Here is a 16,868-nt window from a genome sequence, read left to right as displayed (position 1 = left end):
GGAAAAAATTTTCCCGATACTTTTTATACAAACCTTTTACAATTTCATTATATCATATTTCATCTCATTCAGTTGAAATTTATATTCTGCATTCTATTATTGATGTAGTCATCAATATTCTTAAAAGTTAAAGAAATTAATCTTCTGATACTACGGCGTACTTCTAGTGTAAAGCCGATCCACTATTGCATTTACAATGAAATTAGTATCAATTAAGAAATGGGTGTATAAATGTTGTAGAAATATGATAGTATATTAATTCCGATAATTATGATAGTTTATTAATTATTAAATATGATAGTATATTATGTATATGTTCTTTATACAAACCTGCATTAAGGCGTGGCATAGGAAAATTGGCTTAACTCTTCATTTTCTTGCAAAATCAATGTATTCTACAGGTTGCGAATTGATTCAGTCGCATTTAACTCAAACCTCCTTTCGTCCAATTAGGGAGGTACGCATCATGCATAGAGGTAGGGCCTAGAGTGTGATTGATTCGCCCTCTTTTCCATCAAAAGTTTCCTCTTTTCTATCAAACTTTTTACCACTCCAATTTTTTTTTCTCTGATTAGCAGTTTCAGCAGCATAATTACGTTTAAAGGCCTTTAACTTTTGATCCTCAACTACCATTACTATACTTTGCAGTTGTTTGGTAAATGGGATTAAGTATCATAGCAATGCTCTCCGTCAATATACCCCAAGTCCTTGCCGACATAGCAGTAGGCCCCGTTTAGCGTTGCCCTGGACTACATGGATCCGAGTTTAGACCGTTCCACTTCGCCGTTTAAGAATATTTGTTACATATTAAGAAAACCTTCACATCCTATCGACTATATGAGTAACATAGAAACATAATTATACATATATTGGGTGTTCGTATATATGTTTATATTTTTGTTCTAAGAACCTAAACCAATGTGGTGTTCAACGTATATTCTTGAACCGTTCCCTTTCGGTTCTCCTTTTCTTTAATATTTATGGAGGTGAGTGGAGAAGCGATATCTTTGCTCTTCTTTCCAAACGTTTTGCCCCATAGATGAATTGCGCCCTTTGTGATGGGACTTGTGTCCTTTGTGCCCACTTGATGAGACTTGAACTCTTCCCACCTGAAACGTAGCGCGGTTTCATTTTCATCTTGGACTCGTCACTGTCTTTCTTTACCTCCCCTTCTTTCTCTCTCTCTCCCTCCCTTTTTCGCTCTCTCTCCCATTTTTTCACTCTCTCTCTCTCTTTCATCCTCCTCTCCGTAAGGAACCTTTCTTCCAGGCAATTAGCGCGAGTGGCTGTAGGAAGAATCTCCGATTACCTCTTCAAAAACAATTTGCGAGTTAAAAAAAATTCTCTGGATTCGAGGCAAACCTGGAAAAGGGGAACGACATTGGACGATCCACCAATTCTGCTGAGCATAAAATGAAATTACGGGGTTCTATCGATTAATTCCTAGGTGTCCGACGGCGTGACTCACGACCTGACTCGCCTTAATTGCGCCGGCTAACAATTACCGGCCACACCCGGCGCTCTAATTTTACCGCGCGATGGGTGAGAGGGTGCACGCGTCTCCCTCTCGCTCTCTCTCTCTCTCTCTTCCCCTCTAGGGAGCACCAATTCCCCTCGAGGGATACCGACTTGCCTTCAGAAAATACTCTTATTTCGATTCGATGGGGAATAGGATTGGATGTTTCCTGGGATCCGGATATTTTGCAAAATTACCCGCGGCATATTGGAGGATTTTCCCTCCTTCGCCCGTTATCACACTGATGATCTGCGTGGACATCTATTGGGTTACCTTTCCACTGAGTAGAGAGCTCTCAGGCTAACCTTTAAGATCGGGTTGGGTCCTTGTATCAAATCCGGGTGATCCCTATATGCACAAGTAATAAAATCCAAGTGGGGTTATTTTTCTACACCCCATGGCTTTCTTGCTGAATAGGAAAAAAACCCTTATTTTCGCAAAATCAAATATTTTTATGCACATTGAATTCCGTGAATAATAAATTAGTTGAAATCTGACCGCCGCCAACTTACCTATATAATGAGCATGCCATTTCCGCAAATGAAGGACACGAAGGTGGTCATAGATCCCTAAAGCCCGGATTTCGTTGAATAAATCTCCATGTAATGAATAAGGCAATTCCCGGATGGAGGGCTTCGCCTACGCCTCTGCTCTTGACAAGCCTTCTTTCTGTTGCCACACAGATCTGGCGCGTAATTCTTCGAAAGTCATATGGATGGCTTCGCATATTTCTCTCGCTCCCGTCGACCTCATTATCCGGAACATCGATAAATTACGCCCTCTCCCCATTCAATCTCCAAATGTTGCTGGGCAGGGAGATTATTATCACTGGCTTGTTATCACGCGTCAGTTCGAGTGGCATCTATTTTTCAGGGATCCATCTCGTTCCGCCCGATTTAACGAGGTTATCATGTCCACGGAGGAAAATAATTTCACGGCATCGAGCTTTAAAGCGGGAAAGGTTCAAATCATCAAAATTCACAATTAAATTGAATGTGGTCTGAGGGATAATAGTATATTTGGATAAATAGGGTTCGCCTAACATTTCAATGCAAAAAAGAACATTGTTGAGAACGGAACTATAAGGTCCGTGTCATTTTAGTTACCTATTAGACGCGCTGATCACCAAGCCATCGCGCTTCTATTCTCATTGGTACTTTGAGGCGGAACTGATAATATTCAGGTACGAGTATTTCAGACTCGATGTCTCCTTGTGATGGATTGAACCACGGGTAGATACAGCAAATTGACCTTCAAAAATCGTCATGAATAAATATCGATAAACGCGTTTTTCACAGATTCAATAACTAGCTGCTGCGGCTAGAATTTTCAAAGCCAAATAAATTTGAAAATATCGCTAAAAAAAACTTCGGTGGGATTTGGAGTCGAATATTACAATTAAGTTTAGGTTTAATGTCAACGCACTATGGTTACCTTATTTACCACCTAGTTTTGGATTTTTAGTAATATTTCTCCGAAAAATTGTTTTTAAAGACTCTTGTATCAATAACTCCTACGTTATAACTACATGATTTGAAATCTTAATCTATTATAGAAGTCCGCTCAAGATTTATGACAGTAAGGAGGATAACGTCATACTTATTTCTTCTTTGTGTCCGTGCGAGAGTTAGCTATTTTCTCTTCCTGCTGAAGAACGTGTTAGGAAATCGAATTAAAGCCGACTTTAACATATTGCATGCGCTTAAATCAATAACATGGAAGGTATCGTCTCTATTAAAGGACAGAAGATTGGGCAAAGTGCTTGAACGCAACACTCAAGTCAATTTTATCGGCTTCAAGTAACATAAAAACACTGAAAGAGTTGCGTTCTAGTCCGATCTCCCGATTCAGCTAAGGCATTGCAACATAGCACCTGAAAATTCACTTCAAGAGCATTTAAGTGAAACCGTTCAGCTCGTAAAACACTTTTTACATGCGCCACATGCAGCCATTAGCGAGAATTATTCAATTATCGGCATTCTTTCATTCAAGCTTGAGGAGCAGAATGGAACGGAAAGAACTTATCAGCAGTTTTTATTTTCATTTCGCGCTTAATGAGTATCATGCGGAAAAGCTTTGCGCTTCACAAGAAAACGTACCTACCTACGCCTAAAATCAGAATATCTCGCGGCGATAGCATTTTTTAAAAAATAAATTCACGGAAGAGGTAAACTGTAAAGCGATCAAACGATATGAGTGTGCGAATCGACTAAAACGCCACGGCAAAAGCGGCAAGCACTCTTGATTGAGATGAAACTGATTTGCAGCTCAGTTATCTTGGCGCTAGGGGCTCCAATTAACTCGTACCCTTAACCCGGATAACCTCGCCGTCTGACCCTAATCCCGTCGTGAGCTTTGTTTTAATGACTAAGCCGACGCTCCATCGCGCGCGCGCGATTACCGCGTCCTCGAGGCGGGCGTACATGATCAGCGCCCTCGCGACTATTTCCTCCCCCTTCACCGCACAAAAAAACTCTTAAAGCGCGAGATTTCCCCCGCGAGGCTATTAACCGAAAAGGAAAGCCGCACTCTCTCTGTTTGCGTGGATGGTCGTCTATGGATGACACTTTGAAACAATCGTTTTCCAGGAGACCAAGTCCTATCCTGTCGTTCCGTGTTACGCCCGAAATTGTGCGCCGTTAAGTTGACAGTAAGGTAGCGTATTTTTTTTCCCGTTTTTTTTTCAAATTCATGCACCTCTCCCATTCATTCTCTCACACACACTTGCACGATCGGCATTCAAATAGTTTAGCGTCCAAGTTATTCTTGAGCTCTCTCATTGGAGTAAAAACCTTGATCTCGTCATAAAAAAAATCCTTTACATCACTCCCAACTAACTGCCGTTGTCAAGCTGACTACAAAGTGAAAGCTGCATTTGAGATCACATGAACCAGTTAATGACGCTACCACCACTTCATCCAAGTACCATGAAAATAACGAAGGTCCGCCACGTTAATTGAAGTCCGTTAGGGCAACGCTGGGTCATCAAGCCGACCTCTGCAATAACCGTAAGCGTGCTGCACATGCCGACATGAACTTTGTGCACTTGCAATCCGTCAAATACAATGGCTGAATCATTTCTATTAGCACTTGCACCCCCAGCCGTTTACCAATGGTAGATTTCAAGGTACCATAAGGATGTGGACGGCTACCATAAAATTTTCCATTCCCTTATCCACTGACACTTCCATGGCATTTATGCATAATGGAGGTTAAATCCCCTAATTAATGTTTAGTGTTAACTATTTTTTAAAGCGCACACACATGAAAAGGTTAATAGAAAAATGAAATAAATGGCAAACTGCATCAAATCAATCTAAATACTGTCGACCTGAGATGATGACAAATTAAATTTTTTTTTATTCAAGAAAATGATGTATCCTCCAACGATTTAACATCTGTAAGTCGTAATCGATTTTTTTTAGATTCAAATACTCTCAAAATGCAGCGCGAATACGTATAGCACACAAGTGAGCAACGTTGCCCTCGGGATAGGTTTTGGCAACAAAGTTTTGCAAAATCAGGATAAGATCAATACAGCCATTGCAGAGTATAAAAATTATTCGTCTTTACCGGGATTAGAACCCGGATCCCTCGATGTCCGGCCGAGTACTTTAGCAAGTTAGGCTACCGAGGCTTCCTCTTACACTCCAAAATTTTTGGGGGCTTGAAAGGAGCAAGATGTTGTGACGAAATGCCGTACATACTTGCGTACGCCGCAGCCCATGAGGGTAAAGCCAACTTTAAACCTTGAGGGTGTTTTTTCTCTGACAAATTACAAGAAACTGCGGGAGATGCCGCGACAGTAACTTTTTGACGGAGTCATCTGGTAATATGCATTACAATGCAACAATTGCAGAGTGTAAAAATCATTTTAAAACCATTCTTTTTTGGCTGGTCAACGATTTGTTCATTAGCAGTCAACGGCATCATCCCAATATTCACTTTGAAGGCGGCCTGATAGGATAGTGAGGAGCTCACCTCGGAGCTAAATCTGAGAACTGCATGAGAAATGCACACCTTGAGGGCATTTGCGCCAGTTGCTTTACTTGTGCTGCCTGTGGTATCCCAGGAAGACCTGGTACCCAGAAACTCACACACCGAGAGGTGTACAAAGTTCTCACCGGAACATGAACCACCGACATGGAAGCTAAGAACACTTGATCGACTAAGCTACCTTCAGGTCTGAAGATGTGTCCGCTCGCAAAAATTCGAACCAACCCATTTGTTTTGTTGGCACACAAGCATTTTTTTCTACCCAAAAGTATCTTTTCCGATCCAATTTTTATAACTCGCCACAAGCATGATGAAAAAATGAAGGCATTAAAATTCAAGCAAGCGAATGCCCCAGTTCCCCGCCTTTTATACAACGGAAGCCACGTGCAGAAGGTATGTACATCACGCTCGTCCCACGAAGCGCATGACATTCGTACCCAGTGGGTCAATTATTCGAGTGTGTACTTATTTGCTAGTGATTAGAAAGCCTGGGGGAACTGAATGGGAATCCCACAGTTTGCTCCGAATTTCCTTTGAACGCGGCTGCCGTGCAAAGTCTGGCGCGCGGCATGAAGCCGCATTGAAAACGTCATCATATTCACGCCGAACAAAGCACGCGAAATCGCAATTTCACTCGCTTCAAATCAGCTTCTCTTTTTATTTCATTCCGTGGAAATTCCAGATCGGTGGATGAAATAAATGGAGAAAGAAATAATGGAGGCCTGTATTTGAAGGAAAGATAAAGCTCTAACAGTGCTCTAAGGGTGGCAGCAGCAGACCATTAATTTTTCGAGGAGCCTAATCATTACCCATCAGAGCGACGTTGCACGGATAAGGGTGCTGTAATTAACCAGCACCATTCTCGTATTTCTCATTGTAATTTTCCAATATCTAATACCAATTTTATGCCTAATCAAACAATTTTAGTAAGTCCGTCATCTGAACTTCACGTGCAACTATTATTTATTCCGAGCCCAAGAGCGAAGGGAAAATACACAGGCAACTTCAAACGACCCTCTTCATTAAAAAGCCTGAGAATATTATTGTTTAGTTTTGGCTACTATGGTAAGCAAAAGATACAAATGTTTCTAAGTTTTTTTCTGAAAACCGAACTAAAAACCACTATGTTTTGTTAACTCTACATTAATTTATTAAAGAATTAAAACGTGTAATGATTTCACAAACAATTGCTTTCATAAAGATAACAGTTTTCTATATTACTATATCAGGTTCTTAGGAAGTAATGCTACTGCACCATCGTGCTGTTCATAATCATATCACCAATAAAAAATGAATACGATCGCGATTTACAAGAAAACGTCATATAATGGTTACGGAGAATTCCGAACACCTGAATTTTACAATAGTCCATATCCTGTCAAAATATGGGGTATTTAACACGACGATAAAATATTTTCCATGAAAAATGAACACAAAAAAATTTCTTTGATTCCTCTTTGTTTCATTTGGATCCGAAGATAAGTGATTCGTCTCTCTTTGTGCTTTCTTACAGCCATCATAATGACGGTCTTCCAAGTAAGTATGTTGCTTAATATTTACGCATATTGTGTGCTTTCCTTGAAGTCTGAGGACAGGGTAATTATTTCACAATAATTTTGCCCTACCTAATACTAATTTCGTAATCAATACATTAAGGCGGCGTGGAACTTGAGCCAACTCCACTTAGCAGTATTGTAGTCTTCCCAGTCTTCCTCAAAACTCCGAAAGCCCTTCATCTCGGTTCCCTAGCACCACCTGATCCCAAACTTGCGCACAGCTGAAACAAGAGAGCATTATCTGGCTGACAAAAGGAGAGGTAGTGCATGCACTCGCAAGCGCAGTGCGAGAGAGAGAGAGGAAGAGACAAAGAGACTGAATAAATCCTTTCCCCAGTTTCACTAATCCTCGCATATCCTCACCCCCATTTCCTCCCCGACTCCGGCTATAACCTCCGAGTGGTAGAAAGTTTAGTGGTAGAAAGTTTAGTGAAAGCTAAATTGAAACATTAAGGTTGGCCCATCAAACTGGAGTCTTGTACATATTCTCTCAAAGGACATGGGAAGTTAACGGTGCCTAAATAATAGTACCTAATATTATCATCGTACCTAAAACTTTCAAAAACCATCAAATTCTTAAGACATTATTTCATACCAGTAGCTAGCTCTATTACATTTTAGTAATCTTTTAATACTTGCTAACATTTTATACGCGAATCAATCAAGCGTAAAAGATTTTGAATCGCGGGATTACAATTTTATTTCGCTGGGCAGTTAAAAAGTTTCCGAAAATGCAAATCGGTCGCGAATGTTGACGCTAGTATTCTCATTGGCTGGATGCCGCGGCTCGAGACGTGGTATTCTCATGGCTGCTTTGAGCATCTTTAATCTCAGTCAGAGAAAAAAATATTGAAATTAAAAAAATAAATAAGTATATAAATACCGAAAATAAATAGGCACAGTGAGCGTGGGTGCGATGGGGTGTGGAATGGGAGAGTTCCATTTAAAACAAGCAACCTTTCCCAACGGCCATCGTCGGTTATTCCTCCCATCTCGGCCGAGAGCCGACCCAATTTTAGGACCAGATGTAGGGAGGGAAGAAGAGGAGATCGGGAGAGGTGGGCAGCAAAAGGAAGAAGATTGAGGAGGGGGAGACGACGGAAGGAGGGACAGAGGGAAAGAGAGAGAGAGAAAGGAGATGGTCGTCTGAAAGTGGCGGCGAGTGTGGGGGGGAGGTGTGTGGAGTGAGTGAATCCAGCAATTGGCAGCCGATGCGAGACAGAGTGTCGCTCCCTCTTCCCCACCCTCCGACCGTCGCAATCCTCTTCCCTTCTTTACCTCTCGCGGAACTAATTACGCTCGTCACGTCGATGGGTTGGCGACATTGACGTCCTTAATATGGCGGGAAACCCGCAAAGCTTCTGACGTTGAGCGAAACTCGAGAGGAATGAAAGTAGTTGTGGTGAATTCCATTAAAACTCTCCCTCGCAGACAATTTTAATTCGCTCTTCCTAGCGTATGGCGTGAATACTAGGGTAAAGGGAAAAAAATAACTTGCGTGTCTAAATTTAAGTAACTCGCATTACTCTTATCTAATTTATGGCACAGAAATTTGCATTGATCCAGGTCGTAAAATGAGGATTTGCTTAACCTTTTCGACGGTGCGATTTCGTGGTATTTTCATGTATTATCATAGGAATTATACTCGTCCATAGTGGATAAACACGTGATCCTAATGCGTGGTGAGCTCGCTCAGGGGCGAACGTCGAAAGGGATACTTCTCACCCGTGGTGGTCCCGAATGGCAACCCAAATACTCAGCGTATAAGCTGAAGGTCATGGGTTCTAAAACCTTCTTCGTCATGAGCAATGTGTCGTCGCATAATATTCTTGATTTAAATGCTATACCAACTAATATACGGATACTATGGCACTTTTCTCTAAGAGTAGGGCAATTCCGGAAAATTGGTTTCCTCAACACACCTTTTCCTCCTTCACTTCGTCATTCTACCAAAATCGTTCCCAATTCAACATCGGTTACTCTTATCTATTAATATAAAGCTGCCTCCAAGGATAATTATAGACGGCGATAATAATGATAATGTGAGTATAGATACAAGTTCCCATACAATAACACCTATTTGGCGATTTGGCTGACATTGTAGAGTTTTTAAGGGAAGACTCCTTTAAAAAAAGTCCCAACAAAATTCTGTTTCAGTCCTAATAGATCCAGGTTTGATGCCAAAAATGAAAACAAATTTAATTTTTGTAATTTCATTAATATTAAAGCCAATTTCAAAAAATCTTGTAGAACAAGCAAACAAAAATAATGAGCGGAAACTTCTTGAGATACACATACTATATTCACGCTTTCTGTCTCTAACATAAGGGCTGTCTATGTAGGATTCCCGAGTTCGACGGAACGTTTTTCAGCATTGACTGTATTTCATTGACACATGAAAACTGTTTTCAGCCCTATTTAGAATCAATTTTTTTAAGCTTATTGCAAAACAAAATAATTGCTTATGAGACTTCAAACTCATACGGGGCCAAAGGTTGAAAATCTTATCTTGTTGACCGCTTCTCAAATATCCCTCAATTGTTTGCAAAAAACGAATTCAAACGCAAATTTTTGGGATTTTTTTGCCATCAAATGATCGGTCGCCGTGTTTCAAAGGGTCAGTCGTGATGGAGACCACAATCCATTGTTCGCGGCGAATTCGGCAGTAATACAATGGGTAATTCGAATTACGCCCACATCCGATTACTATTAACCATTTTCCATGCTTATCGAGCATTTAGATAATAGATAGTCACTTTGCACATTACATCCCCTATCATAATTTTCTGTTCACGGCAGATCATGAAAGAACCATTTAGTGGAATCGTGTGTGGGAAAAGATACGTGTTCGGAATTAAAATCCAATATCATCAGATTTAGTCTTGATTCAAGGCTCCCCATTTTCCCTGAAATATGCTTATCTCTTGAATTAATACATCTATTCATCGAAAATTACCTGCTTACTTTATGCATGATTTTTCAATATTTTTGCTACCAAAGGTGAATTGTAACGAATTTAATGACTTTCATGCGTTAAAAGGAGTTTCAAACAATCGCGCAGCTTATTTTCTTGATGCCGAAGACTCCGATTACTAATAGATCAAAATTAGGATATTAAAATTATTACATCATTAACGATACTCTAGGTGAATGTATTCTTCATTCTCCGGATTTTAATTCGTTCTTTTTTTTAATTATAGGATGCGTTTATGTGGTTTAATTGATCGAATAAGACAATTTTTCCTTTGACATTCGCAAAAAAAACCACGGAGATTTCACAAAATCACCTAAAGCTACATTAAAATCGCCTCGTGGGGTATGGCAGAGGGTTAGAGCTCTATTTTAAGAGAATTGACATGGGTTTTCAAGATAGATGACCGTCTACACCTGCATTTCTATTTCATTTTATTTAATATCACTATCTAATTGCAAGTACCCATTTATGAATGCATTTTAAGGCCACCCTACACTGAGTGGATTGCCAATCTGCAAACCCTGAAGTCTCGCGTTCGTACCCTCCTACGATATGGATGGCGTGCAGTGACCTAATGATTTGCGCCGATTATGTGAGTGGTACCAAATTACCAGAGTAAAACAAAGTCGTATTAGCTCTGGTAACTCAAAATGTGTGGACTAAGTCACACGAAATAGTTTCAAATTCATAATTGCCGTCAGTCGCAAATTTCATTTCTTCTCATGAGGCTATGTGACTGAATCGATGTGGGAATCCCTGCGGGAAGGGGGTAGGAAAGGGTGGCGGGGACAGGTGGATGGACTGCCCGACGGAGAGGTAAGACCAAAAGCGAGAGAGAGCCCGAGGGTCACTCACCCCCAAGATTCATTAATTAATGAATCGAAGTCAAAACTCGGAACTCGCCGGTCGTCGACCCCCGGGGGGCGTTTCACGAACGGAGGGAAGGAAAGGAGCGGCGTTATTACAGGAACCAATGTGTATTCGCGAGGACAGACTGTGAGGGACGCCAAGAACGCTTCAGTGATTAATGCAGCACGTGCACGCAGAATACTCCCGCGGTGAGGACGACGGCACGTAGTGCTAAGGCGAGGAGAGGAAGGAGGCGCGCAATCGTACGTTATCCGATCGTCTAAATGATTCGAACGCTCCTAATTCAAAGCATGAAACGTCCCTCTTGTCGGTACAGTCCCCCTTGTAAAGCGTCAAGGAGCCTAAAATGAACCCCTTCTCCCCCTACTATGTCTCACTTTTTTTAAATGTAATACACGCCAATTAATGGCTAGAGGAAGGAGAAAAGGAAAAGGTTCTCCCGACACAATCATCCTCTTCGGCGTATATCATTAAAAATTTTTTCTCGTGGCGATCTTCTCAAAAAGAAAACAAAATTATTGTCAAAGGTCATTTTTAGAGGTGAAAGAACCATGGAAAACCGCACACAAAGTGTGGCAAATATCTAAGAACAATTTGTAGTTAAAATTTGCAATTCAAATTTAGAAATATTCATATTATATCACTTTCTTTCGTCGTCTCCAAACTGAATTAACCGGGATATGAGAGAAAAACTAAATAGGTTTTTAAAGTCTTATGCAATTAAATATATGCGTAAAACTGCTATGAAAACATTTAAAATCATACACTTTCATTTTAAGCCGTCATTTGAAGTTAGTTGACGCTTACGCTGGTGGAAAATAAAAAATGACCATCTAGTAGGTCTTATAAGAAACAGTTAAAAATATACTCACTCTCTCTATGTTGAGATGGTAGAAGACGGGTAATTTCATCGCTTCACGAATTTTCTTAATGATGAATGTCCATGGCATAATAATCCAGTTTCGTTTGTCAATTATAAAATCGCTGAGTACAACTGGAACCAAGCAACGACTCAGGCGATAGATTAATGTTCTAATCTTTATCCGAAATAGACAGCATTATCCAAAAATATTTCTCATATAAGTAAAGTTTTTTTCTTTACAGCAAAGTTGCATTAACAAGCATGCAACATTACCTGCCTCAATAACTTATTTGAGGAGTTTACATGCATAGGAGGATTTTTTTCTAGGGAAAATGATTAGGTCAAAATATATATGTATACGTATATGTAAACAGGTTCTTGTACATGGTACATGTACTTCGGTCATTCCAGAAAACTGTGAAATTGAGTAAATATTCTGTTTAGACCGTTGACTTTTCGAGAATATTATTCTAATCAGATGCTTTAAAACAATGCATGTAAAAAGGAATGTTTTCTTAAAAACAGCAGCACAGTAATTTTTACCATGCTTAGATACAACAATGGATGGAATGAAAACGCTCTTTTTACTTTCAGTCATTGTCGAAGTCACTTTACGATAAAATATAAGTATATAGTATATATAATACTTGTACATAGTTTTCATATTTTTTTCTATCTTACACTTGATATGTTTGGTTATTTTTCGATAATTAAAGAATGGTTAATTTGATAGTACGATGCAATATGAAGAGCGATAGAATAGAGGTTTACTTCTTATCTCAAAGCATTCCCATGGCATTACATTTCATTGTCATGTTAATTTTTTGGTGAGAATCAATTTCTTCTGGAGGTAGAGTTTCTATTGGTTTAGTACAAGTGCTCTCTCCTCAAAAATGGTCTTTCAATGCTTTAATTTGTGTTGTTGGCATTAATTATTAATGCATCATCAATTTATATTACCGTGATTGATCTTCATTTACTCTCTATTCTAATTTCCTGTCCGTCAGTTTCTTAATTTCATCGCACCTTGTCGAATTGTTTGTTTCTGCCCAACACCCAAATCTGACGCTCTTGTTGACATTTACCTTGTCTTGACAATGAATACATACCTACGAGGGCGATCTGAAAAGTTTCCGACCCCAGAAAATTTCAGAACAGATGTCTTGTATCTTTTTTCGGCCGTAAACTTTTCAGACCACCCTCGTACAATCCAATGAGATAAAGAAATGTAGCGAGTGAAAAGATAAACTTTGATGGAAAGATTTTTACTATACGTTGAGAAATATCTGATTAATTTTCGAAGAACGTTATTCCAATGTCATAAAATTCCCCATTGATTACTCAGTGAGTGCGTAAACTTATAATCTCAGTAAAAATCCTTCGGAAAGGAAGGTTACTCGGGCTGGACTGGCTTCGATCTAGTATATTTTTCTAACTGATTTCTCAATTGTTATATTTCTTACAGAGATTTTATCTGTGTAAGAAATTTGTTTTTGAATTGTGCCATAGATTTAGATAACATTCATAAATTAAAAGGTGTTGTTATAGTTTGAAAGATAGAGTGTAAGAACGCCATGATAATCTCTGAGATTAAATTATATATAACCATTAGATGGATTGTGCATAATTTATTGTCTGTATACATATAAAAACCATAACCATAAACACAGTAATCAACCCGAAGGTCGATTTGGTAGGTGATGGTACAGTTCACCCAGTACCAAGCCCGATGGCGTGTGAAATTCACACATCATGGTAGGGGGGCCAGTCCCTTTCACTGTGCCGGTTATGGTTTCCCAGGAAGATCTGGTACCCGAAAAATCGCAAGGCTTGGGTGGAGCTGCAGGTGCGCAGAGTCCGTGAAATGAACACGGGACCCTCCGGTCTGTAAAACGTCTAACGATCTACCCCCTGGACTACCGCGGCCCACAACATAATAATGCTAGATTCCCTCTACGCTACCAAGAATCATAATTTTTTCGTGAAATGTCCATTCTACATTTGGAATTATCTGAACTTCGAAATAACAAAATTTCAATGGCAACATTTATGGAGTATCCACTCCTAGGGTCAAACTTCTAGATATTACTCCACTACGGTGTCTTTATAATATGGTTCCTGGGGTTTTCTTCGCTCAGTCGTACGATGAACGAACGAAAAGGCTATCAGATTTTTTAAATACAAAATCATGCTGATAGGAAAGTGCGACAGTTTTTTTAACCACGGCGTTCAGTTCTGCGCAACGGAAAATGAATGGGCGCAGTGAGAAGAGTGAGGCAGCGCAACGCAACACGGCGAATGGAGCGAGCCGACCCGGGTGACGCGCTGTCTCCCTTGCCCTCAGCCATCCCTTCACCCTCCCCAACACACATACACACCGCACGGGGATGGCGGTGAACCACAGAGTTGATCCCACACCCCCTCGGTTGATCTCCCTCCGGCACGCGACGACGGGCGGCGGCCACAGTCACGCCGCGCCGCCTTCTCCCTTGAAAGACGAGAGTGGGGGAGACATAACGCCGGGCGACGCCTCTCGGGACCTCCCGGCGTCCGGCGCCAACTTTTCCCGACTCCCCTGCCTCAAGGGGGAGCACCAATCATCGGCCACAATAGAATTTCCCGAGATTCCCGTAGGAACAATGGAGACCAATCATTTTGTCTCGAAAATAATATTTTTTTGCCTCGTTAAGAAGAACATACCAACTGTTGACACGAGGCGAACGATGAAGTTCCAGCGAGAGTAGGTAAATATGAGGAACATGGGGGAATGAACAAAAACCCCGGCGAACACCAATACTTCGCAAAGCTTCGTTAGGGATCTTTCATTTCTATGCGCGTCACGGTGGAAAGAGGATGAGCGTAGATTTTAGGCTTTTGAAGTGTGCGCTTGGAGAAGAATGGAAAAAATAAAGTGGGACAAAAGGAAGACAAACGAAGAAGTTCACGGGAAAGGTTGGGGAGAAGAGTAAGTTCCTGGAGAGAATTTGATAAGGACAGCAAAAGTGATTGGAGGGGACGCTGAGGGAATAGAGAGAAACTGAAGTCTCTCACAGAAAGGAAAATGTTGGAGGAGGGAATGGAATAGGTAAGTCATTTTGGGCTTCATGAAAGGAATTACGAAGAATGAAAATCTGGAGATGGGTGTACTGATGGGGAAAAGGGGATTTTGTAATGCCGAAGTTTATGAATACACAAAAATGTGGATAGCCTTACGAAACTGCTCATCAGATATTGACTACAACGGCGAACACGGTTTAACTTTGGATTTTCCTTTTAAAATTGGTTAATTAAACCATTGTGTTTCATTTTTATTGACAGGAACGATTAGAAAAGTTTTCCGATGATTTTAAAATTGGAAATATTCAATGTCGTTCAAATGTCATCATTTTTTTCCGGACGGCGGCGGATGAATGAATTTTTCAAGAGGAAAGCAGGAATGACTGCGGCCAGTCTGCGGCCAGTGATGTTGACTCTTACAAAAAATCTGCCCACCCATTCTGGATTTTCACCACTTGATTAAAAAAATCAAATCTATATCCGGGAAATTCATAACGTTTAAATTTTTAATGAACTCCTGGTTTAGTCATCGGCGATAATTTCACCCAGAGCAACTCGGACTTAACAATTATATGCATTTTTTTGTCTAATTCAAGTTCGATTCTACAAGAGTAAACAAACAGAACGGGGGTGATTGCGCCCTCTTGTGTTATCTAGACAAAAAGGTTAAGAAAGAGTTGTAAAGTTAATTGGCCGTTTCGATAAAATACTCTCGAGATCAATTCAATATTTTAACTAGTGTTTCTCATACTTGATCAATCTAACAATAATGATCCTCAAAATTTATATTATGAACGGATGTCATGCTTCTGCAAACATAAATTGTTAATTTTAATAAATGATGATTTTTCCTCCTCATGTGAAAAATTTCTGAAGAAAATTGTGTATAATTTTACACCAGTATGATGCATTGTTTTCAATCAAAGCACCAATATTAATGATAAGGGAAATATATCCGGAGGCGATGCAAACGCTACGTGAACCAAAAGCAAACCTCATTTAAGCCCGCGAACCCCATTAGCCTATTATTCAACATTATGTAACAATTATATTATTGTTTCATTTAATGTTAATGATCCCTTCCGCTTTTTCAATTCCCAGCAAATAAAGAAAGAAAGAAAATAAAGAAAGAAAGTCTGTTTCGATTGCAGTACAAATCAAATGATACCGCTTCATCGTTGAGATCGACAGGGGAAAATTTACGAAGGGGCATAAATAAAATTATTTATCTTAAGATCATAAATCCTTTTCTTAAATTCACTGAGACCAACGATTAAATGAGAAAAGACAATTCCAGAATGTTTGTAGATTTAATTTTACCTGCTTTGTATGGAACGACTGCATTACACAGGGCCGCGTGGCATTGCCGGTCGAACGAGGGCGGAATCAAGGTCTTCTGGAAAAGCCTTCCGCTTTCTCCGAACAAACAACACATACACTCACAGAACACTCACTCACACTGAACACGTGCGGGGACTTAAAGATGAAACAATCAGCGAGTCAAATGACCAGTGTGTAAGAAAATATGTGGTCGGTCTAGGTCAAGCCGGGGAAATCTTCATCCCACCGGGCGGGAATTTTGTCATCACTTAACCTTTGCGTCCCTTGCTAAACTACTGAATCAACGCGTGAAAAACAAATGCACTTTTGTCTTCCTTGTTCAACAACTCCCGTGCTACCTCATCAAACGCACGATAATGGACTAGCGAGACAAAGGCGATCGACGTTCGATGAGTGCCGGGAATTCGTGAAAATCTTCAATCACTGCGACATCGTGAAGGTTGATTTGACAGGCCGTTGGGAAATTCTTGCTGTCCCCATCGGAGACGATCGCCGGAAGCGAAGACGTTTTCCCGCCGCGTGTCACGGCTGCTTCTCCGACGCCTCTGACCGGACGCGCGACTCGGTTCTCGCTCCCCGAAACGCTCGACCCTCGTGTCTCTCCGCCGACGGAATAACGGGCGACTCGGGGCCTCGCGCAACCTGCTGATTCCGCCGCCGCCACCTCGGCCGCCCCTGGCACATGCGATCTGACGA

At 40.6% G+C, this 16,868-nt stretch overlaps 1 protein-coding gene across 1 annotated transcript in view; it reads right to left on the bottom strand.

Annotated features, from left to right (window-relative positions):
• LOC139690460 (uncharacterized) overlaps nt 1-16,868 on the bottom strand; it is a 418,847-nt gene extending 401,979 nt beyond the window's left edge. Inside the window, exon 1 of the mRNA XM_071587914.1 lies at nt 16,152-16,868. The gene's annotated coding sequence lies outside the window, so the exon portion shown is untranslated. The remainder of the gene's footprint in view (nt 1-16,151) is intronic.

The sequence above is a fragment of the Hetaerina americana genome, unplaced genomic scaffold (genome assembly GCF_022747635.1).
Source record: "Hetaerina americana unplaced genomic scaffold, ioHetAmer1.1.p SCAF_3, whole genome shotgun sequence".
Taxonomy (NCBI): Eukaryota; Metazoa; Arthropoda; class Insecta; order Odonata; family Calopterygidae; genus Hetaerina; species Hetaerina americana.
The sequence above is the reverse complement of the archived record's forward strand: the minus strand, read 5'-3'. Positions and strand labels throughout refer to the sequence as shown.